The sequence below is a fragment of the Microcebus murinus genome, chromosome 6 (assembly GCF_040939455.1).
Source record: "Microcebus murinus isolate Inina chromosome 6, M.murinus_Inina_mat1.0, whole genome shotgun sequence".
NCBI lineage: Eukaryota > Metazoa > Chordata > Mammalia > Primates > Cheirogaleidae > Microcebus > Microcebus murinus.
The window spans coordinates 9,014,551-9,026,328 of NC_134109.1; the positions used below are offsets into that span (position 1 = coordinate 9,014,551).

Below are 11,778 nucleotides of genomic sequence, written 5' to 3' on the forward strand. Positions count from 1 at the left end.
TTAGGTAGGCCACAGAATGTCCCCCGAAGATCCTCGAGCTTGGAACCTGTGACTGTTACCTTAGGTGACAAAGGGACATTTCAGGTGTGATTAAATTAAGGATCTTGAGATGGGGAGGGGATCCTAGATTATCCAGGTGGATAATCTAAACGTAACCACAAATGTCCTCACGAGGCGAAGGGGAGACTCGGCTGCAGGAGCGAGAAGGCCGTGCGGTGATGGAACCTCGGTGCATCGTGAGGACGAGGGAGGGGCCGCAAGCCAAGAGCTGCAGGCCACCGCCAGGCTCCGACACAGGCGAGCGGATTTGTTACGGCGGCAGCAGCAGGACACTCACGCAGCCATGCATGCATCGCCAGAGGCGGGCTCCCCCCCCACGCCCAGGCCCCTCCCGAGGGGCTGAACCAGACTCCTGTCCACGGGGCTCTGTTGTCCGCGGGGCCACCAGAAACAGCGCAGGTACTTGGGGTTCTGATTTGTGTGAGATTTTATAAGTCCTCTATTTTTCTGATCATGAAGTCAAGACAGGCCGACTATGGGAAATTTGAGACCAAAAGAAAAGCGAAACGGACTAGCATGGCTTCCAGCGGGGTTGTAGTGAGCACTGCGGCCGTCGCAAATGAGGCTCCTGAAATTCCGGACAACGTGGGAGATTGGCTACGGGGCGTCTATCGCTTTGCTACCGATAGGAATGATTTCCGGAGGAACTTGATCCTTAATTTGGGACTCTTTGCTGCGGGAGTTTGGCTGGCCAGGAACTTGAGTGACATTGACCTTATGGCACCTCAGCCAGGGGTGTAGCCAAGTAGTTTCCCACCAGTGCTTTTGCATTCATGATGCCACCCATTGTCCTGTCATCTGATTGCAGACAAATGGAATCCTGTGCTGCACCCGAACCTTCCAAAAACAGAGCCTACAATTTGTGACCACCACAAGATATGTCCTGATGGCAGCTGAAATGTGATTCTCATGGGCACTTTCCTGTTCCCTGCTTGGTTTCCTTTTGTTCCCAAGTCCACTCAGAACTCCATTCTCTGGTCAGCAGTCAGGCTTCAGCTAAAGCATTGTCTCTGTTCTGTAAAGTTCTGTACATAGTTTCTAAGTTTCTGCAGAGGGTGATCTTTGCTCCTGTCCTGAGGAATAACAATGGTGTTTTAACAAATATTTGAAATAAACACTATACACAATAAAAAAAAAAAAGAAAAGAAAAGCGGGAAGGACATAAAACAAACAAACAAAACCCACAAAACGAAAAAATGACAATCACCTGTAACCCCACCCTCCAGAAATAAACTTCTTAATAGCAGTGATCACAATGTGTAATTACAAGTTTATTTTACGTTTATTTTTTTAAGTTTAATTTTATTTATTTTTTTATTTAAGTTTTTTAATTTTAAGTTTTGTTTTTTTTTTTTACTGTTATCTCTTTGCCCACTTCTACCCCAGACAGGAGGGCCCATGAAGACAGGAAACCACTCTACTTCTGCACACCTTATCTCTAGTGAATAGCTCAGAGGCTGAGATATAGTAGGTGATCAACAAATGCAATGAGTGATCATTGAATGAATGGCCTTTGCTAATAATATTTTGGTTCATTTCTTTCTAGTCTTTTTTCTACATATTTTGCATATCATATTTTTACATGTTTAAAATTATTCGATGGCCATATGTTTTTTTCCTACCTTCTCCACTTAGTATTTTATCCCGAACATGTTCTAAAATCATTAAGTAGTCTTCATAACTTTATTTTAATGGCAGACTAATAGCCCATCCTATGGATGTTCCTTTACTGGTTACTTGTTTTTTTTTTCTGTTATAAATAATGTAATAATGAATATCGTGGTTCATAATCACATTTCTTCATCCACATTTCTGATTATTTTCTTGGGGTCGATTTTTAGAGGGGTATTATAGGAACATAGCACATCATCATGTTTAAGACTCACAGTGGCTATCAGTGCATGCATTTAATTACTTTTAAATCAGTTCTGTTACCAAGAGGGGAGCTTCAGGGACCTAGGACAGCAGTGCACACAATTCCATGGGGAAGCCTCTTGGTTTTTCCACTTGTTTTTTACTTAAACAGAGAACTCTGGCTTGGTGATAGGATACCCGGACTCTGGTGTGAGATTTGCCATTCTCTAACCATGTTGCTTTGTCTCTGGGAACCTGGATATCCTCACATTTAAAGCAGGGAGGCTAAGTCATGACTTTAAGCTCTCTTCTACCAAGAAAATTCTAGCAATTCCTCTTGGAGACCATTACCAAAGGGGAAAAGCCAGTGAAAATCAGGGGCAACTCATGCTAGATGATCAAATGTCGATTTAAAAAGTCAGATGTACCAGGTTTGTAAATTAAACCATGATAAAAAAAAGCATTTTGCCACTCTCCTGTCTGGGTAGACCTGGCACTTGTTGTATCTGTATGCCTGTTGAAGAATGATTCGAACAATTTGAAGAATGCGCAAAACCTTCCCCTCAATTAACAGGCCAAAAGACGGACAGCTGACTCTTGAAGGACATGGGAATTAGGGTGCTGACCCCCCATGCAGTCAACAATCCACATGCAACTTTTGGCTCCCCTGAAACTCAACTATAATAGCCTACTGTGGACCAGAAGCCTTACTGATAACAGACAGTTGATTACACACGTGTTGTATATGTGTTATATACTGTATTCTTACAATAAAGTAAGCTAGAGACAATAGCATTAAGAAAATCATAAGGAAGAGAAAATATATTTACTATTCATTTAGTAGAAGTGGATTTATATAAAATCTTCATCCTCATCATCCTTCGTGTTAAGTAGGCTGAGGAAGAGGAGGAGGAGGAGGGGCTGGTCCTGCTGTTTCAGGGGTGGCAGAGGTGGGAAAAAAAATCCACATATCAGTGGACCAGCGCAGTCTAAACCTGTTTTGTTCAAAGGTCAACTGTAGCTGGCCCGCCTTCCCAAATGCAACAAATTTCATTTAGGCAGAGTCGGAGGAAATAAAAGGTGATTTGTAGAAAATGCCCTTGGCAGGCTTTTAAACTATATTATTGATATTACTATATTCCAATGCTTTGAACAGTAGAATCTACATCTAGCGTGTGCAACAGCTCTATTAGCTTGTGCTCTTCCAATCTAGTGTGTGCTTCTAAGCGAGGCAGCTAAATCATTCCAGGCAGCTCCCGCTCCACAGCTCTCTTGGAAACGAGACATTTGCTCATTCATTCTTTTATTCAGTCAGTTGGTAAGTCAGTCAACAAACATTTGCCGGGAAGCTGTGCCAGGCTCTTTGTGAGGTGCCAGGGGGATTGGGTTGAATATGGCATGGTCTCTCTGGCAAATGAGGCCACAGAAACTCCAGCTCTACAAGTGGCCCTGTAATCTGGGAAAATGCACCTCTCCTGTCAGCCTCCTGTTCCTCACCTGTAAAGGAGGACCATTAATACTTCACCTGGGCCTGCTGTAAAGAACGAATCCACCACATATGTAACATATGCAGTACGTATGCAGTACATGTGGCGCAGAGCCCAGTACCAAGGGAACAGTGAATGTCTGTCCCTCCACCTTGGCCTGTAGACACTCACAGCATAGTGTGCAAGCCAGAAATACAGGAGGTTATTCTAGTCTAATGGAGGTTTCTAGAAAGTTCTATGGAAGTGGAGGAAGAGAAACCAACTGTTCTGCTTTTCCTAGATGCACGGAAAGGGAGTGTTTGGAGAGCGCTGGGAGAAAGGTGAGGGGTTTGCAAGCCCCCAACGCCACCCTTTGGAGCCAAGTGTTCAGCATTGGCCCAGGCTGATGGATGTTTATTTAGACACACATGCCAACAGCCTATAACATGCGCCCAGGACGGAGAAGGGAGCCAGCGGGATTGATAGATTTTATGTGCAAGAAAGAACTGTGGCTGTGAAATGTGAAGTGAAAGATGCCTCGTTTTCGGATTAGGCTACAGGAAGAGATGGAATGTATTTCTCCCAAAAGCTAGAGAATGGGGCCAAGTTGGGCTGCAGAGAGGATTTCTGCATTTGGAAGACAATCTAACTTGGTGGGTTTGGATTTGGGGGCAGGCAGCCTGGGTGTGCGTCTCAATTCTGCCAGTTACCGAGCTCCCGAGGCCAGGTAAGCTCCGCTTCCTGGAACTTTCCGTCCTACGCCAGGCAGGGGTGAGATGGGGCATAGTGGAGAGGGTTAGGGCGAGCATCAGACGGGCTGGTGCTGGCACTCACACAGGGCCCGGCCTGCAGCGAGTGCTTAATGCATGTTAGTTACTATTATTAGGTGGAGGCTGCTTACTTCTAACTAAATGTCCCTTTGAACCCCAAAGTCCTCACTTTTGACTCTTTCCAGTGCATTTCTGTAAGGTTGCGGGGTAGCCTTTTAGAAAGGGGGAGACAGGACAGGAGTGTGCTTCCACCCTGGTGTGGGTGAGCCGTATTTACAGCTGCCGCCTCTGCTCGATTGGCCAATGACCTGCCTTTTCATTGGCTCCTTTATTCTCACCCCCCGGTGGGAGGATGTCTTCGGATTCAGAGGCAACAAAAATTTTCTAAGTAGTTCCTCTGTTCCAGGCACCATGCTTGGAGCATCACCTCTCCTTGTTTAATCTCAGTTTATCTACCCCTTTGGCAGTAGCAGGAGGTAAAAGTGTCTCAGAAGGCACAGAGAGGCTAGGTGACTTGCCCAGAGGCACACAGCTCAGAGGGGGTAGAGCAGGCATTTGAACCCAGATCTGCATAACCAGGGGTCTTTCATTCAGTCCTGGAAGGATGTACGACCCTCTCCGGGGTGGGGACGCTCTAGGAAGAACCATGTTAAGAAGCACAAGCCCCTCCTTGCTCTGACCTCCTGGCTACAAGCAGAAAGACATCTGTCCTGAGACAGGAGACCATCGTACCCCAGACCCGAGTTCCTGGCTTTCAGGAAGGGTGAGCTTCTTATTCCTTCAATCATATCAACAAACACATACAAATCATCATTTCGGCATCGCCGAGAACCCCAAGACTTCCTGGGGCGCAGCGTGAGGAGAGGTTGATCAGGGGCTTAGGCGCCGTTGGCTGGGCGGGGTCCTGGAGCCGAGACCCGCAGCGGGGTCTGTCCCGGCACCCACGGCCTGGCTCTGGCAGGGCTGGCCCTTCACACCCCACTCCAGGGAGCCGGCACGTGCCCATGAGAGGGACCGGCCTCGCTCCTTGTCACCTTCAGCTCCTCGAGAGAGAGGGGACCCCACCTCTGAGCCACCTTCGGCCTTGGGGCGGGTGCAGAGGAGACGCTTGGCTCCCGGACCCGCAAAGGACGGGCAAAGATCCCGGCATCCCGTGCAAGGACAGCTAGATCTCTGCCCCCCGAGACGGCTGGAGCACCCCAAATGGCCCACAGTCCCCCGACTCCTGTGTGTTCAGAAGTCGCCATGCAGCCTCTAATCGGCCTCTCTTCCCAGCCTCCGGGTCTCCCTCAAGCCCCAGCCGTGTAAGTGCCAGGGGACATTTCCCGCTCCGGCCCTGGCTGGTTACAGCCCTGCCAAGGGACCCCTGCTCCGAGCACCCACTGCCCCTTTCCCCAGCTGTATTTGGGGAACAGGTCTTAAAACTCCTCGGGGTGCCCATTTCCTCAGCTCCGGCTCTTCTATCGGCTCACACCCAGGATAGCTGAGTCGAGGCTTGTTTAATAAATTCAATAATTAGTTAAAAATTCCTCATTTTCTCCAGATGCCCTTCCACCCCCACATCACCCAATTTGGAAAATTAAATAACTAGACTTCATCTTTCAGGGGCTTTCCCAGTATGGTCTTGCTATTCCTTATAATAACCCTAAGAGGCAGGTATTCTTACTGCCCCACATCCGTGTTCATTCCATTTTCTCCCAGTGATGAAACTTAGGAACAGAGAGGTTAATGACTTGCCCAAAGCCACACAGGTGGCGGTGGCAAAGGTGGGTCCCGGCCTGAGCTCTGGGGCCCGCATGAGCTGGGGAAAAGGAAGGGTCCCGTCCCTGCAGCCAGTCCTGCGCTGGACACGGGCCCCAGGAGGAGGCTAAGCCAGGCCCGGGCCTGGACTGCCTCCTGGGCCTGGCAGCCCCTCACCTGGGCCAGGTGGGGTGTGGCCGAGGCCTGGAGGCCCTCCTGCCGGGCAGCCCATCCTGCCTGCCCGCGGGCGGCTCAGCCGGCTGCCCTCCACCGTCTGCCGATTCCAAGCTTTTCGGCAAACTGGCACCTAATCACCCACCATCTGTGAGCAAAGCGAGTCTTGGCTACCTCTTGGTGCTTCTTCAAATCAACTTGCAAGTTTTCAAAGTGACGCGAGTTCTTGGTGCTTGCAAAAATGTCAGCTTCCGTCACATCTTATTAAAACTGAAAATATGAAAAGGTTTTGGATAAACTGAGACAAGCCCAGTTTTCCTCTTTTCTTAAGCGAGACGGCTTTCTTTTTTTTTTTTTTCTTCCTTCTAAAATGAATAGAGTTTTGTTGTTTTTCTCTGATTATCTGAGTGATAATCATTATCTTTGCACCTGTTGCCCTTCCAAAGGGCAGGGTTGGGATGTCACAGCCTGATCGTACAGCAGCTGACTACCCTGAGTGTGTGGGTGGCAGTTGGGGTCACTGTCTCATGGTGACTCATTTGAATGGGGTCCCCTTAGTGAGGTCACAATTGTGGAGAAAATCCTAATAGCAGGTAGCACCCCTTTGCCAGGAACAATGTCCTCTGTGCATTCTCTTAGTTAATCCTGGAAGTATTAATATTAATATGTTCTCCTTTTCTCTCCATAGAGAGGAGAAAATGGAGCAGAGATGCCCCTAGTTGCATGGCTGGTAAGTAGCTAAGTTGATTTTTTTTTTTTTTTTGAGAAAGAGTCTCATTCCACTTCCCGGGTTAGTGTGCCGTGGCATCAGCCTAGCTCACAGCAATTTCCAACTCCTGGGCTCAAGCAATTCTCCTGCCTCAGCCTCCCGAGTAGCTGGGACCACAAGCACGTGCCACTACACCCTGCTAATTTTTCTAGTTTCAGTAGAGACGGGGTCTCGCTCTTGCTCAGGCTGGTCTTGAACTCCTGAGTTCAAGCGATCCTCCCACCTGGGCCTCCCAGAGTGCTAGGATTACAGGTGTGAGCCACCGCACCCAGCCTGAGTTGAGATTTTAATCCAGGTAGAGGGTTAAACTGGCTTGAGAGCCCATGTCAGCCACCTCAGGGTGTGGCTGCACGGGACCTGCCTGAGCCCTCCCGGAGGAGGGTGCCCGGCCTCTATCTGGGAGCCAGGACAGCAGAAGGAGGTTCTGAGCAGGGGTCAGCTGGGTTGACCTGTGTTTTAAAGATCACTGTGGCTACTGCTGCATAGCTCGGTGCCAGATTCTATGGGTAAATATGAGATGGATGAGACCTAAGTCTAGGGAAAGGAGGCTTGTGCTTAATTATGGTGCCACCAGAATGAACCGACAATGGCCTCCTCTTGCTTCCAGAACTGGAGCCTCACTTCAGAACGAGTCCCTAACCCACTCCCCATCCTCACTCCCCTCCACCGCTGGTGGAGGCCCCCCAGCTGTGCCCAGGAGAGAGGTGCCCTGGGCTGCCTGGAAAACAGAGCCTTGTTCTTCCTCCCGCATAGTTCAAAAGCCTCCAAGAGGCCCTCGGGGACCTCCCCTTCCTGCTGGCCACCCTGACACCGCCGTGCCCCTCTAGGCATGCTGGCCTCTCCCAGGGATCCCGAACCCTCTGTCCACGTGTCTGCGGGTGGGTCAGTCTCCTTGGCCAGCAGGAGGGCTCCTTGAGCACAGGGGCTCCTTCTCTCCTGTCTCTAGGTCCCCAGCCCCTTCCAAGGCCCCGGCACACACTCAGAAGATGCACGTGGGGTGAGTGCTCGGGTATCGGCCAGGTACCATCCTCGGGGGGCCCCTCTGAAGGGTGGCGTGGCACAGAGAGAAGCCAGAGCCAAGTGTGAGTCTGCACTCTGCAGCACATTCTGGCAAGAGGCGCCTCTATTTCCCCATCTGCAAAACGGGGTAGCTGGAAACCCTCCCAGGGTGGTTGGGGGGATGAAATGCCTGGCACGTGGCAATGCTCGGGATACAGCTCGTCCCACTGCTAACTACCACTGCTCCCACTGCTGCCACCACCGCTGCCACCCTGCTATGACTGCTGTCACCACCACTGCTGCTACCACCACTATTAGCACTGCTACTACCACTACTATTAGCACTGCTACTACCAGTACTATTACTATTGCTGCCACTACTACTGCTATTGCTGCTGCTACCACCACTGCTGCTAGTACAAAGTAGTACAGTACTACTATCTTTGTAGTACAATACTACAAAGATTGCCACCACTGCTCATACCACCTCCACCGCTACTGCTGCTACAATGACTACTGCTATTGATACATACTGTTACTATTCCTTCTACCGCTACTACCTCCACTGCTGTGACTGCTGCTCTTACTAGTAGCAGGGGCGGAACAAATAACATGTATATAATCTCACAAGAAGGTGTACATTAGTAAGCTCAAGGAAAACAATTCCTTCTTGCTGATAAGCAAATATATTGATTTTAAAGCACCCTTTCGATGCCATGTTATAGCAGTTACTTAGGCGAGACACATTTTGAATAGTCCTGTGCAGTAGACTAGAAAACCTGGTACAACAGTGTGTCATGACAATGGGCTGCTTTCAAGTGGCGAAAGACAAGAACTAGCAAAAGCCTTTCAAATGCCCTTGAGTCAGCAGGCCCCACTCCTGGGACTAATTCAAGAGATGACGGGGTGGGAGGAAAACATATTCCTGGAAGCTTGATCAGCAACAATAAAAATGGAGACAAGACGCAAATGTTTGACTCTCAAAAAGCGATGACCTCGGTTGGCATATTTCTGGTGGTTGGAATATTACACAGCTTTGCACAATTGTGGCGATAAAACATTTGTACCACCAGGAAAGATGTTTAGGATGTACTGACAAGAGAAAATGATTAGACGTAAAATAGTAATTATACTGTGCTTAGAGTGTTATAAAATATGTATGCTCATAGGACAAGCATTAGAATATAACATTTAAAAAATGAAAATAATTGTGGGAAGATTTGTATAGTAAAACTAAGAGTTTTTTTTTTCCACGATTTTCTTTAATGTTGCTGTCATATTATTTTTTCAGTACAAATGAAAAGGAAAAGAAATGTCCCAACAATCTATTGATAATTTCCCCCCCTTTGAGTATAATATGGATGTGTCTATTTAAAAGATTTCTCTTTTAAAATTTCATTTAGCACCACGACAAAGGGTGTCCAACTTTTAGTTCATTTCAAATGAGTTCCTAGTAATAAATTTATTCCCATTCACAACACGTGTAATTTGTGCACTTTAGGAGATTTGGTGATTATACAGGAATTCAGAGTTTTTAATAATTTCCTGAAGGGTTTTTGAAGCAGACAATGTGCTTTTCCTATTTCCCAAACAATCTGAATGATGGAAAATATCCAAAATAGCTCTGCCTGAATTTCTTTTTCTTCCCTCTAATTTCATGTACATTTCTGTTGTTGTCATTGCTGTCCCCGAGCTTCTGCAAGTAGGAATTCTCCTTTTGAAGCCACATCCTTGCAGACAAGAAATTATAGTCATCTTATCCCTAATGCACTGCTAGATAAGAAAAGGACTTATTATCCTTCAAGAATCTGTGCACAAAGGCTCCGTCCCAGCAGGCAGACTCAATCTCTGTGGGGCAGGTGAGCACAAAATCTGACCCGGAGATTTCAGAGCCCTGGGAAATAGGTATTTGTGTCAGCACTAACACTAACAACGGTTTTCATGCGTATTTGATAGAGACCTAGAAGCAGAGGAAGATTTCAGATCAACTCACTCAGCTACGTTGTTTTATTGAGGGTGAATCTGAGACCCACTAAGGGGCCATGACTTGTCCAAGCCCACACTGCCATTTAGCGGCTGGGCAGGGACTGCAGCTGCTCCTAAACCAGGGTCCTCTCCACCCTCCTCAAGGTGACCGGGCTGGAGTGCAGTGGCCTGATCATGGCTCACTGCAGCCTCGAACTCCTGGGCTCAAGGGATCCTCCCTCCTCAGCCTCCTGAGTACTGGGAGTATAGGTGTGCACTACCACATCCAGCTAATTTTTTAAATTTTTTTGTAGAGATAGGGTCTCACTATGTTGTCCAGGCTGGTCTTGAACTCCTGATCTCAAGCAATCCTTCTACTTTGGCCTCCCAAATTGCTGAGATTACAGGCCTGACCATATTTTCTTAACCAAAATGGAGCCAAGACTCCTGACAAAGTTCTCCCTAGTTTGTGAAATTTATTCACAAAATATACAGAGGCCTGACCACAAGGCCTTCCTATATGCCAAGCACACGCTCCACCATTTGGGCTAATTCCCAACCTACAGAGCCATCCTATATAAGAACTCCGGTGGGCGCTGGCAGAGATGTCTAATTGCTTCAGATTGTTTTTAAAGAGAAAAATTAAATTTCATTTAGGTATAAATTTAACCCTTATAATAAAACAAAATGACATTAACAACAAACAAAATTGGTCCCCTCTGGTCCCCTCCAGCCCAAAAAAGGATCTCTTATATTTGTCTATGTCCTGCACTTTGGAAGTGGATTTAAAACAGTTCACAATGAAAAACGCAATCATCAACTTATAAAGTAGAATCGTAATTTAAAATCAGCCCATGCCACATGGCTCACCTCTCCTCCTCCTCCAGGTTCAGAACAGAGGAGATGGGCAGGCTGGCGGGCCACACGCGGATGAAACGTCGGCTCAGAGGCCGGGAAGCGTGGCCTGCTTCTGCTCCGAGGTAGATAGTCGGTCCACCCGGAGATGAACAGCTGTCTGGGAGCCACTGCTGACCTGAAGGCAGGGAGAAAGCAGAGGGGCCATGGAGGAGCAGGGATTCTGTCCTATTCGCCCGGCCCAGGGGGACCCCCGCCCGGGAGCTGGAGCTCCTTTTGCCCGGGGTGGGAGGAGGAGAGAGAAGAGAAGGGGAGCCCCCACCCCGATCTTCCCCCCAGAGGGCTGAGGTGTTGCAGGACGATTCCCAGCACTTCCCCGGCAAGGTGGGGGGGGGTGACACCGTTTCCCATTTAGGAGCCAGTTTGGGCACTTGGGGGCGGGGAGAAGTGTTCTCACATGCAAGGGGAGAAGAAAATGCATCGAATCAATTAATCCACTATTTTCCTATTTGAGGTTTCAGAAAATTTGGGGTGTAGGAGCCCCAAGGTTATCACTGCCCCAGCACCCCAGCCCCCTCCATGCACCTGCACACTCAGGATTTAGCTTGGGGTGGAGAGCTGCCCGCAGGTGGCCTCTGGGACAGACTGAGGGCCTCCCCGCCCCCTCCCAACCCACAACCCAAGCCTGGGAGCTGTGTCTGCTCCAGCCTGGTCTTCCTGCGCTGGCTGGCACGGGCGAAGCGGGCCCCAGGACGTCTGGCAAGACCCTGGTTCTCTCCCCCATCCCACCGCTCACAGCGCCACCCCAAATCTGCGTGGAGGCGTAGGGACAAATATGCAGTGAGTCTTCCTCTGGTCTCAGCACCCACCCCCGAGCATTGGGGATTCCCATGTCACCCCTCATGCCCACATGGTCCAGGGAAGTTGGGTAACCCCCAGGTTCTACCCACCCTCCACCACGCAACCCACTCCCTGTCCCAGGCTCGGTCCCCTGTCCCTGTCACCCCATCCTCTGTCCCTGCTCTCCTTGTCTTCATGGCACCTGCATCTGACACACAATAGATTTTACCTGCAGGTTTGTCTCCGCCCAGCAAGCACAGAGCCCCAAGAGGGCAGATGCTCTTGT

General features: G+C 48.9%; 1 pseudogene; it reads left to right on the plus strand.

The window, feature by feature from the left end:
- Positions 1 to 570: 570 nt before the first annotated feature.
- Positions 571 to 1,210, plus strand: LOC105885794 (mitochondrial import receptor subunit TOM6 homolog pseudogene; annotated as a pseudogene).
- Positions 1,211 to 11,778: the final 10,568 nt, after the last annotated feature.